Source organism: Anser anser, assembly GCF_964211835.1.
Source record: "Anser anser genome assembly, chromosome: 10".
Lineage (NCBI taxonomy): Eukaryota > Metazoa > Chordata > Aves > Anseriformes > Anatidae > Anser > Anser anser.
Genome location: NC_139730.1, coordinates 1,203,467 through 1,220,018, shown reverse-complemented (window position 1 = coordinate 1,220,018; position 16,552 = coordinate 1,203,467). Strand labels below are relative to the sequence as shown.

Genomic DNA, 16,552 nt, shown 5'->3' with positions numbered 1-16,552 from the left:
GATCTGGTCTGAAAGGCACCAAGAGCCTCCCCCACCGACCTCCTGCCGCTGGCTTTCTGCAGAGCCCCAGGCTTCCCAAACCAGCCTAATCCTGCACGCCGCGGTGCAGTGGTGCTGTGCACGGGGAGCTGGAGGAGCACGCGTTCCTGCGCGGGTCAGGGCCCCGAATCGTGCTAAATTTGGCTCCCATCTGTGAGAACTCTCCATTAAACCCTGAACCGTTTTGGCCACCTGCCTAACCAGCTCCAGGTTGGGTTTGGTGTTTTGTTGCTCTATATTTTTTTAACAGAAAAGGCCTTTCGGTCACATTATTCAAATACGGGATTAAAATGTAACTCCCTGAATTCAAAGGTTACAGCCAGCCACGGTTCCCCCGCGTCCTTCTGGTCTGCCCCAGCAGCCGAGCAAAGTCTCCCTGCAGCCCCACTTTAAATTATTCCAGAAGACGGATTACCGCTTCTTTTGTGTCCTGCAAACTTAAGAGGGGGAGGGACTTTTTTTTTTTTTTTAATTTTATTTTCATGGATTAATCATCGTAAGGGGAGCATAAAGGGTAAGTCATAATAATGTGGGTTTGAATTAAACTTCTAAACTTCAAGCCCCTAAGCCTAATAAGATTAGAGCGCGCATACCTCAATGCCACATTAAAAGGTCGCGTCCGCTGCCCGCGCCCTTCGGCAGCGCGCTCGGTGCCGTCCTGCTCCAGCCTCCGGTGGCGTTGTATTAAACTGGATGCTAATGAAACTTGCAGGGGACGTTTATATTAATTCCAGAGGAGGAACTGCGAGGCACACCTCCGAGCAGGGCCCGAGCCCTGCGCCTTCCCTTTACGCAGGGCTGTTCGCAGCTTTTTGCTATTATCAGTGGGTTTCTGCTGCCAGGAGCACAGCCTAGTGCCGGAGGGACTCGCTAGGAGGCAGAAAAGCCCATCTGGGGGGAAATCCTTTGCAGCACAGAGTTGGTGCTCCAGCTCAGGGTTAGGCCAAGCCTGTGGCCGTGAGGTCAAGGGGCTTTGTTCGTGGTCCAGCTCCTTCATTCTCCGATTTTTTCGGGGTGGCTTTGCCAGCCGGCTGGGTGGATGGAGACAGGACTGCTGTGCCCAAACATCTTCCCTTCATCCCACGTTGACTCCGTGTCTTCAGATATAAAGTTTTGCCACTTCTGTCAGAGAAAGCTGGGGAGGAAGGTGAAGAAAGACTTGGTTTTGTTGTCTGGGAGATGGAAAGGAACAGGCTCCGTGTTTTGGTTATCAGAGGTAGGAGATTTAAACCCCGTTAGCATCCCCGCTGCCGCCGGCATCCATCCAGGTGAGCGCGGATCCCACGGGGCTGGTTAATCTCTGGGACTTTCCCCTCCAGCCCACAAAAAGTGTATTTCATTTAACCCGTATTCAGAGGCAGCACCGGAGTTTATGCACTGTGGTTTCTCTTCCTGTCAAACAGACTAAGGAGATTACCACGCTGCAAATGTGATATAAAAGATTTCTTTTAAAGTCACTGATAGATCTCAATAAATAATGAGCTCGGTGTCTGAGGCTGCTTCACAGAGATATTAGACTATAAAAAAATTTAAATGGCTGTTACTTAAAGTAAAATAAATAAATAAAAAAACTGTAGTGTATTGCATAAAAACAATACCGGTGGGAGAAAATGTGAAGTTCTGTCTACAGCAAGAAGAAACATTTCAAATTGCTATCTATTCATACCTGAATACATAATGGTTTTGAGCTGCAAGTTTACATACATTTGCAGAAAGAAGACTGTATTGAAAGGGAGAGCCAAGAATTTGTGTCTCATTTCCAGGAGACAAAAAGAAAGCTGCAAAAATGTTTTTATGCATCGCCTGTGACTTGCCAATGGGCCCAATATAAAAAGATGAAACCCAGCTATTCTTGTTATGAGAGTCATGCAAACACAGCGAGTACAAAAGGGGCATTTTAACCGGTGCATGGTGAGAGCTGGATTCTTTCTTGGAGAAAATTACAAATGTGGAAGGTAAAGCTGCAAAGCGAGCGGCTGCAAAGCGGTTATGTGGCCAGAGAGTAATTCTTAAGCAAACATAGCCCCATATGATCGCTCCTCTGCAGCTCTCCCTTCCTTGCTCGGCTTTCCTTGAGTCCCCATCCCTGGTTTGGGTGCTCGCATCCTCCCAGAGCACCCTCCTGGAGCCAAACAGAGCTGGGCAGGGCAAGGGGCAGCACCGGGAGCAGACACAGCACCCCGGGGGTCCCAGCCTGGTCCTGGCACCGGCTGTGGCACCCGAGCCCTGCAAGCAACCTCCAGGGCCTGGCAGACGAGCAGCAGCCACCTTCCCCTTCCTTTGCTGCCAAGCATGGTTCCCAACCAAAATCACAACCTCCACGGGGGAAAGCTGCTGAATTTATGGCTGGGAGCAGCCTATGAAAGGTTTTTCATCTCCTGACAAACCTGCAAACCCCCCAGCACCGGGAGAGACTCAGGGGTGGGCAGCGGGGCTGAGCTGGTGGGCCCCTGGGTTGGAGCCAATTTGGGATCAGAAGGCAGAGCTGGACAGGCTTCGGGGAGGTGGAGAACACAGCGTGCAGCCTTAACGGGGAGTAGCCCTGCACCCAGGCTGTTTGCCCGGCGGCAGGGAGCGGCGCTGAGCAGGTGCCTCGCACCCTTGGGTGATGCTGCACACCCGAGCTGCAGTGGTGCTGAGCTGCTTATGGGGTGCTGGGGACCCCCAGACTGCAGTCGCACACCTTGGGCACCCCTGCACAGCCTCCAGGCACGGGGTGAGGAAGAGGAGGGGGCTGCAGGGATGCAGCAGAGTTTGGGAACACGGCTGGTGCGGAGGAGGACTGGAAAATCCTGCAGGGAGCGTGCAAGGGGCAAAGGGGCCACAGGGGTGCGCTTGCAGGGTCAGTTCCAAGCAATCTGGGGTTTGCAAAACCACGCTGGTTGCCCAGATAATCAATATCTTCCTTCCTTTTAATGTACAGGAAATGTGGCTTGCTTTTTTTTTTCTTCTTCTTCATTTCATTTTCACTTTTCTTTTAGAGGATGCATGCGTTGCATATCCATTTTAACCCAGGCTGCCCCGGGGGATTTATAGCCTCTATCCAGTTTTATTGTTGATACAGATCTTTATCTGCCCTGGGCTTATAACTGACATTTAAATTACACTGCAAACAATGAATCAATATTTATGGATTACTGGTCCAATACATTCGCCAAACGAGTTGTTATGGGATTCTGTCTCCCAGCAAACAGGACAATGAGGTCAAGGTCAAGGCTTTGTCTAATGAGAAATAGGCACAGACAGGAGCTGCCAGCCCAATATTGACTGCCTAATAGGAATGCATTTATGTTAGTCATTTAGCCGAATGTATTGAGCTCTTTGTTAATTTTCTCATTCTTGTCATTTTCCCGCTGATAATTGTTCATAATTTAACGCCCCGAGCCCGGAGTGTTTCCCCCTGCCCGTAGCAACCCCGAGCACCCGGGCGAAGGAGCCGGAGAGCGGCTCTGGGGAGCGCTTGGATGGATGTGCACGCTCACGCTCACATGCACACGCGCGTGCACGCTGCTCTCGCACACACGCTGTGCAGATTTGTGCTCTTCTTGGTTTTCCAGCCCTGTTTTTGGTGCCCCGGGCTGGCTGGCAGGAGGCGAGGAGCCGCGCTCGTTCCTCCTGCTGCAAACGGCTTCTGGGGTTTGGCCTGAGCACCCTCGGACGGAGCCTGCGTGCTTTTCATTAGCCGAAATCAGGAGTCAAGCTGGCAAGAAAGAACGTGGCTTTTTTTTCTTTTTTTTGGCCCTCTTTTTGTATAATTCTGGTGCACATTATGCGTAGGTATCTGTTGTCTTAAAGCAGGAGTAGCGCCGTGGCTGCTTGCTGGCTATTTGCACTCCTGTGCCACTTAGCATTTTATAAACATCGATTTATTATGTTTCATGTGGCAATTGGAAAATAGATGGGGGCGGTGGGGGGGGGGGAAGAGAGTATTTCTTTGATGAGAAGGCTAACATTTGTTAAAACTCAGCTTCTGCTTTTCAAAAGCAGGAAGGCGCTGCCAGCTGAGCGCAAAAACAAGGTCGGCTGCGTGCTCGGTTTTTCCCACGCGGCTCCTCTGGATGCGTGCACGAGTAGGTGAGGGCCCAAGGTCATGGGGCAGGAGGAAAACCAGCAGCTCCCTGCCTCTGCACGCCACGGGGCTCGGCCTCGTAGCCTCCATGAGGCTCGTCCCCACAGCCTCCGTTCTGCCTGTCCCCGCAGCCTCCATGGGGCTCGTCCCCGCAGCCTCCGTGGTGCACGCAGCAGGGGCCACGGCTGCAGCGGGGGGCACAAGGCTGAGGCTGGAGGGCAGCCCCCCAAGGCATAAAATCAGCATCAAGTGGCACGGGGCAGCGCTCCCCCCTCCCAGCCCCCCAGCTCTGCCCCAGCCCCTCTTTTGGGGCTGCGCCCCCCGAGCAGGAGCACGGGTGAGACGGGGAGGGGGGGCTCTGGGGTTTGTGACACTGCTTTTAAAAGCTGTGTTTATCCCCCTTGTTAAACGCCAGATGAAAAGTTTAAGGCCTAAATTAGTTTTGTCCTCTTCCATTCGTTTATTTACATTATAATAATCCAGCGTCTGCGAATTGTGTCAATTATTCTTTCCTCTTGGCAAGCCAAGAATTCTTTGTTCCTCGCTAGTTTACAAAAGTGAAATATAGGTGAGGTTTAGGACCTTTTAATCCTCCTATGTAATTACTGTTCCCTGCAGACACCGCAGCATTTTACAATCGCTGCGTGTAGCTGCTGGGCCCAGATTAGACACACAAAGTCCCTTCACTTCATCAAAGGTTTCCTTATCTGCCCAAGACAGCGAAACAACAAACGATCCACAAATCTCGGCGGACCCAGTGTTTATTTGACCACCGCCGAAATAAATAAATTTGCTTTAGACAAACACGCAAGGGCCTGGAAATTTCCCTGAGAACGCGGGGCTTGGCAGGCGGCTGGCTGGGAATTTGCAAGAGCATCAAGGGCCGGGGACTACAGTGGGGCTTTTGAAGTGCTTTTTCCACATTTTATGAGCCCAAATGAGGATGAAACTAAAATGACACGAAGAAATAATCCCTCATTCAGCCCTGAAAGGATTATTCTAATTACTTTGATTATTAAAGATCAGACAGATTTTTTTTTTTTTTTTTTTTGCAGCGCATGAGCGTAAGTAAACCAACCCAGAAACACAAATCCTCGCTGGGAATTGAAGAACGTCTTAAGTAAACAGAGGGAACAAATGGGTTGTGTGACGGATATACAGGGCTTCTGTCCGCGGCGCAATCAGCCGGCCCTGCTCTGCCGTGCCGGGGGCCCGGCTTTTGTGCCCGCCTGAATAGGGGCTGAATATCCCCAAACCACAGCTCCGCGGCTCGCCGAGCGGAGGGGCCGCGCTCTTGCTCTTTTCAGATGCAAATGCAAGTGGTTTTCTTCTTTATCTCGCTAGTAAGATGGTGGTGTCAAGCTGGGCCGGGATGAATAAAACGGAGAATTTATGCTTTATTGAGATCTATTTTTCTCCCTAAGCCTCGTTCCCCGCTCCCTGCCTGCGCCGGGGAGGGGGAGCACAGATGGTCCCTCCTGACCCGCTATTTATCATCCCGGCAAAAGCTTACTCAGGGTAATGCTCCGCAGCAATTCATTTAAGGACTCTGTTTGTTTCTGCTGATGAGGACTGTTAATTTGCACAGCAGTCTCATTAGGCCTAAACCACCAATTAATTTCTTTTGTTCTCATTAAATGCCTGATTCCGAAACATTTCGGCGCCGACAAGGGGCGGCCGGGCACCGCCGCGCAGCCACCCCGGCGGAGCTGCTCGGGGTGCCTGTACCCACCCTGCCCGCTCCCCGATGGGCGCCCCGGCACTATGAGCACCCCAACGCCTGCTGAGCACCCCGAAACCTGCTGGGCACCCCGGCACTGAGGGCACCCCACCGCCTACCGGGCACCCCGGGCACCCTACCGCCTGCATAGCACCCTGGCACTGTGGGCACCCCAACACCCAGCACCTGCTGAGCACCCCAGCACCAGCTGAGCACCCCAGCACCTCCGGGCACCCCACCTCAAGCCAGCAGCGAGCCATGGAAGCCAGCCCATGGGCCTGAGCCGAGCGTTTTGGCAGGCATTTCGCCACGCTGAAAACAAGGGCCTGGTGTCTGCGCACCATTATGGTTTCATCTGATTATGGGTGCGTTCAGGCCAAGAATATCTTGTGGCTTGTGTTTTCCAGCTTGGTCACACAATTTGCAGCCGCATTGAAGAGTCCTTGACTGTCTCTTAGCAATTTAATGCCAGAAAGTGTCGGCTTTTGTCTGACGGTGATGCTAGGGCAACTACTTAGCCTCGTTTGACATTCCTGCAGTTCAAGCTTTCTTTGGAGAATAAAACACCCAAGGTGAGGCTACAAAATGGCTCGCCTTTTACCAAAAAAATAAAAAAATAAATAAAAAATCCCACAGGGAGGAGATAACCTCTCTGCGGCAGCCTCGCATCAAACCCTGCTGTAACCCAGCCGCTTTCAGGAATAATGGGCTCGGTCTCCAAGTATTGCTGGAATCCATTTTCACATGGCCGTGGACGCGCATTCAGGCCCCGCTGCTCCTTTCACGCCGCTGCTCCGGGAGGGAGCAAGGGGGACGCCGGCCCCGTCCCAGCACCATTGGTGCGGTGCTGGGGCTGCGAGCACACGAGGCTGAGCCGTGCACAGCAGCGCGCTCGCATTTTTCCTTCCCCTTCTTCCTCCCAGCAGCGGTGATGCTGCGCTTCGCTGCATAAATATTTTCTTTCCTTTGCCGTGCACACTTTTGTTCTTTTCCCAGCAGTTAGAAGAGCTGGTGCGCGGAGATAAAATGCGAGCGGGGAGAACACAGCCCTCGTCTGTCAGCTCGGGAGCCCAACAGATTGCCCTTTGTCTCGCCTTGGGCGCAAACACTGATTTGTCCGTCGGTCTCAGTGACACATCTGGTTTTTTAGATGCTGCTGGTTACTCCGCGGTGGTGGACAGGGGACGGCTATGCCAACAGCTCGGTACCTTTAGACCCCGTCAGCCAGGGCATTGCCCATCAGAGACCTCCGCGCTGGGGACAACGTGGTGCAAGAGCTGTGACATCCCTTTCAAAGCCATGGTGGGTGAGGCTTGGGTTGGGGGCTGCTGGCACCATCCATCCCTTGGAGACTTCCCTCCCCGGTGAAGCTGGAAGAGGTCCCCTGTTTCTGAAGAGGGGGGAAGCCTGAAGAGGGCTTCCCACGCCCTGGCTTCTGGTACTTTTTTTTTTTTTTTTTGGTGCTTTTCCAAATCTTCTCCCAAAAAAGCCATTCCTTCTCCATACAAACCCAGGAGCACCTGGTGTGGCATCCTCTGCCCCAGTCCCTGACTCAGCCGTCAGGAGCTGCAGGTGAGCGCTGCGCCCCGGGGGTGCTGGTGCCGTCACAGCAGCAAGAGAGACACCCTGAGTGAGTTCCCCCTTTGCCAAACAGCAAGCACGTTTTCATCAGGTTCATGTCAAAGGGCACATATTGATTTATTTTTAATGAATTTGGGGAAGCCTAGAGAAACAAGTCCCAGTGAGGCACACAGGGACCAGGCAAGTCCCTCAGAGCTATGCATCCCCCAAAGTGTGTACCTAGCCTAACCTGATTAACCTTAATATAACGCTGTCCTCAGGTGGCTAGCCATTAGCAGTCAATTAAGAAGAGCTGTACCTAGGTATAATTACCACCAGCCTGGGCTGCAGGAAGTTGATGTCCCTGGAAGAGAACATGGTCACAACCCTGGCCTCCTGCCGAGGTGGGTTGGGTGATGGTTCAAACGCCATCGGTGCTCTTAAATAACAATTGTGCATTGTGTTTGCTGGGCTGGCTGTGATTTATGGGGTCACCGTGGCCTGGTGGCATGAGCAAACATCTGCTGAGGAGCACACGGTGAGTCTGGCAGTGCCAGGACAGAGCTCAGCACCCTCTGGCCCCAGCACCCATCCTGCGTGGTGGGTGCCGATGAAACCCTGTGGGGGAACAGCCGGCCCCGGGGGCTGCCCACGCTCACCCCCGGGTGCTCTTCTGGTGGAAAGCAGTCGGTAAGGCGTGCGGTGGGGATGCCTTACAGGCATTAAGGGTGATTTGCATTCATCTCTATTACCTGCAGGAAGGGCACAATGATCCTTGAAAAGGGCCCGTGTTGGGCCGCACCGGCGCTCCTTCCCTGCGCTTCCTGCGGCTAACAAAGACAGATGGATGTTATCGGGTGAATGTTATCGCAGCGTGGCAGAGAAATTCCCCCTCCCCAGGCCCTGGCTGGGTGCTTGGAGGACAGGCAGTAACCCCTTAGCTTGTTGTGCTGCTCTCACTGCTGCGCTGGGTGTCCCTGCGAGGGTGTCGGTGGTGTCCTGAGAGATCCTGGGGCTGGCTGCTCTCCGTGCTGTGCACGGGGCTTGTCCTTTGTTCCCTGTGAGCTGCTCTTTTGGTCCCACTGCTGGCTTTGCTGTAAGCTCTTACGAGTCGCTGCTGCAAGTGTCTGCAGGTGTAGGAGAGCAGCTTGGTCCTTGCCCAGAGGACAGCAGCTCAGGGCTGCTCTCAGACAGCACCGGGAGCCGGGGAAGGAGCCGGGGAACCCAAACTAAAGGAATAGTGGAGGCCAGCAGAGTAAGGCTGAGAAGAGCTGTTTGGAGCAGGACGTGGTGGCGATGTACTCCTGCTTTGCGGTGAGGGGGAAGCGAGGCCTGGGAGCGGTGGTTGGTGATGAAAGAGCTCCTGCACCCACCGCAGCTCGCACGGACGTTGGGCGCTTGCTAAATGCGGGTGTTTGGAAACCGGCGGGTCTGGTTAAGCTGCTCCAAGGAGTTTTAAAACATCTGGTCAAGGAGAGTGGTTGGGCCGTTAATGTTGATTTTCAATAAGTCTTTGAACACCGGGGTGGTTCCAGAGGGCTGGGAGAAAGCTAATGTTGTGCTGGTATTTTAAAAGGGCAAACAAGATGACCCAGGTAATTACAGGCCTGTCAGCCTGACATCGATCCCGGGAAAAATAATGGAGCAGCTGATACGGGACTCAATTAATAGAGAATCAGAAGAGGACAGTGCAATTAATGCCAATCAGCGTGGATTTATGGGAAACAGCCCCTGTCAAGCTCTTGTGATATCTCTTTGATGAGATTACGAATTTGGTGACTAATCATAAACGTCGAGGCAACGCGTTCCTCAATGTCACCCCACGCGAGGGCGCAGAGCAGTGCAAGGCCCAGCGGCACGTGGAGGGGCTGCTGCAGGGCTGCTCCCCCAGGGAACGCCGGGGTTTCCAGCGGGACCCCCACTCGTGGGTGCTGGGGGCGTGGGACGAGGCCACCAGGGACCTGGAGGATCGACGGGCATCGCTCCTGGCGCTGGCGGGCGACACGCAGGGTGAAGGGGATGGCACACGGGGAGGGAAGGGGTGGGCGAGTCTCAGCGCAGGCCGTGTGCATTTCCACCAAAAAAATGGAAAAGCGAACCCTGCCTGCAGGACCAGAGGCGGGTCAGGGGGATCGGGACCGGGGCAGGTCAAAGCACCTCTCCAGGAGGCTGGCCTGTTTGAACAGCACGGCTGGGCTGCTGAGCGTAGTGCCCAGCTGGGAGGAAGCAAGCACAGTGCTTTATTTAACCCTCCCATTAACCTCTGAAATCTCGTACAGTTTTTAATTTTAAAAATTGGGGAAAAAATGTAAATGCAAAGGCTAAATTTCATTTTTAAACTACCATGTTTAGAAACAAAACACACGAGCATCTTCAAAAGAAAATCCATATTTGTTTTTATTTTCAGGCAGATGTGACCGGCTGGTTTTGTACCAGATCCCTGGGGTTTCTGACGCCCTTCCTGTCCCGGACCTGCAGCTGGGCTGCTCCTGGCACACGGCACAGGTGGGGGCTTGGAAATGTGGATTTGGGGTCTGTGGGGCTGGGCTGCTCCAGGCTCTGCGGCCGGGCCATGAGCCCCCGGTGCTCGGCACGTTTGTCCCCGCAGATCACCCTCACCAGCTCCCGACACGCACTTCTGGGGAACCTTTTATTTAAAGTATTAGGCAGGTTATAAAAACGTCACCGATGATTTGCTCGTGTTTTCTAAACTGTCGTTAAAAATTTACAGTCAGGACAAAATGCAAAGGATGGGGGGGGGGGGGGGGGAGGGAGAAATCCTCGTGTTTTAAGCTGAGTCTCTCCATAAATTAAAGAGATTTGCTTTTGAGGGTGGTCCGCAGAGCTGCGTGCCAAAATTGTGTGTTCAAAGAGAGAGGATCATGAGGTTAAGTGTTGGAAAAGGGGAGGAGAAAAGTAACTTATTTCAGAGAGCAGCAGGCGAAGCAGGGAGAGGTCCTCGCACCGGCCCGGGCGCCCACGGGGTCCCCGGGGCAGGGCTGGGATAATCCCGGCCGCTAGCGTGTGGAGCCGTGCTCCTGTGCTGGGGAATTTTCTGGTTGCTTTCGGGGATTACTGAGACGCTGGGGGCTGCAGGGAAGAGCTGCAGAGGGAGAAATGGCGTAAACTTGCGGAGCAGCACCGGGGGCCTGTCCCACCCGAATTTTGCGCCGGGACTCAGCAGGGGCGCAGCAGGATGGATGAAGACCCGCACAGACGAAGCGTGTGCAGCCTTGGGCTGCTCTCGCGTTCGCTCCCCGCCCTCAGAAAGCAGCAGGCAGGGTTTTACGGCTCAGGAGAGCTCCTGAGCGGTTTATTAGCCGGGATGATTGCTTTTCTGTTCAGATGGCTCCTGTTCCCTGCACGTTATTTATCACGAGAGTGCGAAGTCTCCCTGCAGCTGGGTGGAGGGGTGCGGGCAGCCCCTCGGTGCTGGCAGCGAGGTGCTCGGGGTGATGGGGGGAGCAGCGACCTCCAGCCTGGGGCAGCACAGCCAAACCTGGGATAACCAAAGAAGAACCGAGGAAGGAGCCCCAGGGCCCCCAGGCCCGCAGAAGCAGCGGGCAGGGAGCGTCCGTGAGCCTCGCTGCTGGCAGCCCGGGGGGGGGGTCAGATTTGGGAAAGGCAGCTCTCCCCCCAGCTCCGGGTGAGCTCGGTGGGTGCTGGCAGTGTGAGCAGGGCCCAGCTGCTGGGCGAGGGCCAGCTGCCCCTTCTGCAGGTGCAGAGGCAATAATTCCCTGTTACTGACTGCACCTCCAAACCCCAGATTTGCCGTTTTCTGCCTCTTTCGTGTACCGTGGAGGACGGCCGCCCTCCCACTATGGCATGAGCCAGGCTGGGAGATGCCGGCGTGCTCTGGGTACCTGTCCGGGCGGTGATTTTGCATTTCGTGCTTTGCCCTTTCTGGCTCCCACTGCCCCCCCCAGGGCCAGGCAGGGGCTCACAGCCCCACTGCCAGTGCCTCGGTGGGGAGCTGGCCTGCTCCGCACCTTGAAGAAGATGGACTCAGCCCCGCCTGGAAGTTTTGCACCTTTTCATGGGTTTTTTAATAGCCAAACCACCAGGAAAGAGTAACATGTATGAATTTAGTGGCATCTGGGGAAGACGCCGTCCCTTTCATGGGCTTGGGTAGCCAACACAAGACTTGCTTTCCACCCCTGTGCTCCTGAGCCATGTCCACCCATCTCCTCACCCACCCTGATGGGAGGCTGAAGCCTCACGAGGACGAGCAGCCTCCCGTGGAGGCCAGACCCACTGCGCACAGCCGCTGCGGGGCAGCCCACGGCCAGCTCGGTCCTCGCTCGGCACCAGAGGTGGAGGCACGAGCCCCTTCCGAGGACGCGTCCCCACCGTGCCCTGCCTGGAGTAATGAGCGTCCATAAACACCGCATCTGCCAGCGGGCTGGAGCCCGCTGCCTCCCCCAGATAGGCTGCGCAGGGGGATAATATATTTATCTGCGAGTAAGGTATAAGGCCGCGAGTCCAAAGCTACAAATCCTCACAAGTGAGTATTAATGGATTATGCCTCCGCAATCCGTTGCATGTTCTAGTTACACAACAGAAATTGGGATAATAAAACAGCTCTTAGTGTCAAAATGTAATTAAACTGCTTCAATATGCCTTGAGAACAGCACAGCTGCTCTGCGCCGCCATAAAGCACTGGGAAACCGCGGGGCCGTTTGCTTGGGTGCCTCGAGGAGAGCTCCCGGACCCGGCGGGGGCTGGCTGGGGGATCAGAGCGGCCGTGGCTGGGGCTCCAAGCGCCTCGCGGGGATGCTCTGGGTCTGTGCCCACCCCACGAGGAGCAGACGGCGGGGGCTGAGCCCCCAGGGGGTCAGGGGATGCGATGCGGGGACCCACAGCAGCCCTGCTCCCGCGGCAGGGGTCTGCTCCCCGGTGCGAGCAAGGCTGGGGGGGGCGCAGGGGGAAAGGTGAGCACGAAGCGAGCAAGGCCTTTCCGTGTCCTCCCGTTTAGTGCCTCTAATGGCTAAATGAACCATTAATTAACCTCTCAGCAGAAGCTATCAGACCTGCACGCACTAAATACCAATTATCAGCCGGGCGCGGCGGTTATCCTCATCAGCCTCGTTAGCGTCCCAGGTGTGCCGGTGCCCCCCCCCCCCCGCCATGCCCCCAGCCCCGTGGTGCTGAGGGGTGGGAGCAGCGTGGCTGAGCCCGGCCCATCGGGGTGGCCACACCGGGTGCTGTGCCGGTGTTTTTGGCACGGATTTTGGCACCGGCTGCAGCTCCTTCGGGTGCGTGCGTGCGTGCACGTGCACCCTGCCCGCCGCCGGCGTTATCATCGCGCCCATCTTCCCCCCCCCCGGGGGAGCCGGGGGTCGGCTTTTATGTGTAACAATCCAAACTTTCATTGTAGCAAAACATCGGCTGGTCAAAATTAGGCTAGTTAATTCCAGAGAATTGTTTCATCTCGGCTCAACGGTAATAATGAATCTTTTTTACAAGACGAATTGGTGAGCAGCCAGCTTCCTCCGGGGCAATTCCTGTGTAGTGTTGATCCCGCTGGAATTTACCTTGGGAAAAAAAAAAAAAAAGAAGAAAAGAAAAAGAAAAAGGTTTAAAACTACCAAATGCTACTATTCATAACACGGTGTTGTTTAGCTCAGCCATTTACTGACAGCGTGCAGATGGGGCCAAGTCTTTTACAAAAAATGCTCACACGACACTTTTTTCCTAAGCCAGCCGCAGCCTAGAAGCACACGAGGTGCACACGAGCGAGTTGTTAGCCTCTGGGAGGCCAAGAAGCGCGATGGGTGCTCTCGGGACACAGCTCTGCCTTTACAAATTAATATGGTCCTGGCCTCTGCCTCGAAGATATAAAGGGTCCCTGCTCGAGTGCTTGGTGTTGAATGTGGGAGCTTCTCCTGTGCCCGCTTCGTCCCCCAAAATCCGCTGAGGTGGTGGCCACGGGCACGGGGCTGGGCTCGCTGGGTGCCTTAGTGCAGCCAGCACAGGGAAGCCAAGCCCTGGGCAAGCCCCCCCAGGGGAGCCCCTCCACCCCGGGAATCCTGGTGTGCCGATGGCTTTTTCAGTGGGCCAAAGCCCTGCAGGATTTTTGTTGTGGTGGTTTGCTTTCTTTTCTTTTTTTTCCTTTATTTATTTATTTTTTTTAAAGAGGGATTAAGCCAAATTAGTTTTTATCTGTTTCTGCAGTTTTCCACCGGGATTCAGTGAAGCACCATTGCCTGAGAACAGAAAAACGATAAACATCTAAACGCAGACACTCTGAGTACTGTTTTATCTATGCCATTTGAAGTGATGACACCCTTCAACCAGATAAACAAAGCAACGAGGAGGGGCATGTTGTTAGATGGAGTGTGTAACGAACAGAATACTCCCTGCCACATTACAGACAATGGTAATGCACAATCATTCATTATAACTCAATTACAGTAATTAAAACTGGTGGGATGCAGAGGCAGAACAGACGAAGGGAGTAGTGCCAACAGAATTTACACTCCGTGTCATCAGCTAGCGATAACAACAGCTGATGGTGTCCCAGAGCCTCCTCCTGCCATCTGTTCGGAGAGCCGCCGCCGAGGGGTGGCACGGGGTGCCGCAGCAGCGCACGGGGGGGTGCAGGGGGTGGGACGGGGCTCTCGGCCCTGCCCGGCACCGCGTGCGCGACGCACGGCGCCCGAGGGCTGCAGGCGCAACGCGTGCTCGCTGCGGGCACCCCGCTTTGTCCCCGGAGCCTCAGATGCGGTTGTGGGGTGAATGAAGGGGGCACCCCGTAACCGGAGGTGCGGAGGGGGTGGCTGCCCGCCCGGGGAGCCCAGCCCGAGAGTGGTTTTCTTGGTGTCCGGGGTGGGCACGGTGCGGCACGGCACGGCGCGGTTTGGCACAGTTCATCGCAGCACGGGGTGGCACAGCGCAGCACGGCTTCCCTACACTGACACCGACGCCCAGTGCTGCCCTGTAGGGACCAGAGGCACAGCATGGGAAAAGCCACATGGCCAAAAGTCTCCTTGGGGACAGCGTTCCCATGGGGTGGCACAAGAGCCACGACCAGCGGGGTTTCAGCCCGCTCCAGCAGCCCGGAGCCGGGGGGGGGGTGTGCGTCTGGGCAGCAGCGTGGGCAGCCACCCACCCCGGTTATTTTCTTTATTATATTTTTCGAGGCAAGCTAACAACCTCTGCCCCAGCGCCAGGACCTGAGCACTGTAATTTGCTAATTATCGGTTACTCAAAGCGTAATTTCACCTGATGGCCGCCCCAGAAAACTGGGCTGGGGAGGAGGAGCGGTGCGGGCGCGATGTGTGGGCTACCTCCAGAGGGTAGCGGCTCGGTTCAGCAGCTGCCGGGACCAAACACCCCATGTGCCTCCTGCGTGAGAGCCCATCCTTGAGTGAGAGTGCTGCTACGGTGCTCACAGAAGGCAGACGTTGACAAAAAAGCAGGTAACACAACCCAATGGGTGCTGCGTGCTGGGGACGGATGCAGCGCACCCGCAGCATGGCGTGGGCAGCTCCGGGTGCCCACTGCGATGCCCATGGGATCCAGGAGCCTGACACCCGAGGTTTGCACAAGGGTCACAGCAGCCTCGGCCACTGAAAGCATTAAACGCCAAAAAAAAAAAAAAAAAAAAAGGCCTTAAGAACGTATAATAATAATAAAAAAGTAGTGTGCAGGGCTCGGAATACTTCAAAGTCCACACGTTCGGCGCCTGGCTGATAACGTAAATGGAAATCGGAGAGACTGTGCCTGGCTTCAACACCTTCTCCGTCAGCACTTTTGGAAAGGTTGCAGTCAAACCAAATTAACTGCAAAGGGCAACGGTTTGCCGGGAACTGCTGAGAGCCGCTCAGTCGCCCGAAGGGGCAGCACCGGGTGCCCCCAGGCCGGGCCAAACCCTTCCAGTGCCGTGCGCTGGGCTCTCCAAAACCTGACAACAAAGGAGTTCTTGCAATTTTTATCTTTTAATGGTCCCCTGTGCAAGCCCCTCATTCCATCCAGCTTAAAATCAGCTTTAAATGCACTCATAACCATTTACCGCCGTACATTATCGGAAGCCCGAGCAGTTAGAGTGCTGCTCCTGCTTTTTATTTCTCCCTCGCAGCAGGCTCTGTCATGTTCAATACATCACGGGGCAGAGCCCTGCAGGACCGTGCGTGTGTCCTTGCTCAAGGAAAGCGCTTTGTCTGCCGGGGCACCCGGGCTGGCAGCAGAGGAATGCAGGACGTTGGCGTCGGGCAATTTCGGAGCACGCGGGAGCCCCCGGCCCCACACAGCAGCAGTGGCACCGTCCCCAGGGAGAATCCCCATCGGGCCGCGGGTCCTTGCTGCGGGCTCCTGACGGCGAAAACAAAGCAGCAGGCGATGGCTTCAGGCTCGTTTTGAGAAGAAAAAAGCAAGGACGGGGTCGGGGTGAGCTTTGTGGTCCCCCCGGAGAGGTGGGGACGCCCGCACAGGAGGCAGCGGAGCCCCCACGCAGCATCCTTGGGGCACGGCGGCAACCGAAAGCATCCACAGGAGGAAAAAGAGGAGTCGAGCGCCGGGGCCGGAGTCCAGCCGCTCCCACGCAGCGCAGCTCGCGGTCCCAGCCCACTTCCACGGGCGGTCGCGTCCCGCAGCACCCCGAGGCTGCCGAGAGGGGTAGGGCCCTCCTGGCGAGGGGGGGGTTCTGCACCCTGGCCCCCCCATGCAGGAACAACAGCCTCTCCCCGTGCTTGCTTGCGTTTATTACCAACTCAGTGCGGGTTTTCAGAGGTCGAACCGTTTATAGACACTTTGCCTCCCTTTGAGCTTCATTACATTTACTTTTTATTCTTTTTTCTCCCCCTTTTTTTTTTCACAAAAAGACCAGTTGTAGTTATTAACAGCTGTACACATCCTGCTACATCCTTTGGTGTGACGCTGAGAAGTCTGACTCGGCCGCCCTCCACCATGCGCAGTTCCTCGCTGGCGGGGGGCTCGTGGGGGGGAACGAAGCGTCGATTGCACGCGGCGAGCAGGCAGGAGGGCAGCCGGCAGTGCCCTCAGGGCAGGGGGCAGCTGCTATCGAGGTTTTTCCGGAGCCACTGACCCTTTTCCCGAGGCTGCAGACCAGGGGATGCTCCCGGAGGCTGTACCAGGGCTGGGGGCACAGGCGGGGGGACGCAGCTGGTGGAGCCCCACAGCATCACCGAGCCCGAGAGCGCACG

At 55.5% G+C, this 16,552-nt stretch overlaps 1 long non-coding RNA gene across 1 annotated transcript; it reads left to right on the top strand.

Annotated features, from left to right (window-relative positions):
• The first annotated feature begins 2,998 nt into the window (after nucleotides 1-2,998).
• Nucleotides 2,999-16,155, top strand: LOC310904631. Its single transcript, XR_014588484.1, has 3 exons — nucleotides 2,999-7,792; nucleotides 9,796-9,893; nucleotides 13,563-16,155. It is a non-coding gene; the product is annotated as an uncharacterized lncRNA (long non-coding RNA).
• The last annotated feature ends 397 nt before the right edge of the window (nucleotides 16,156-16,552 follow it).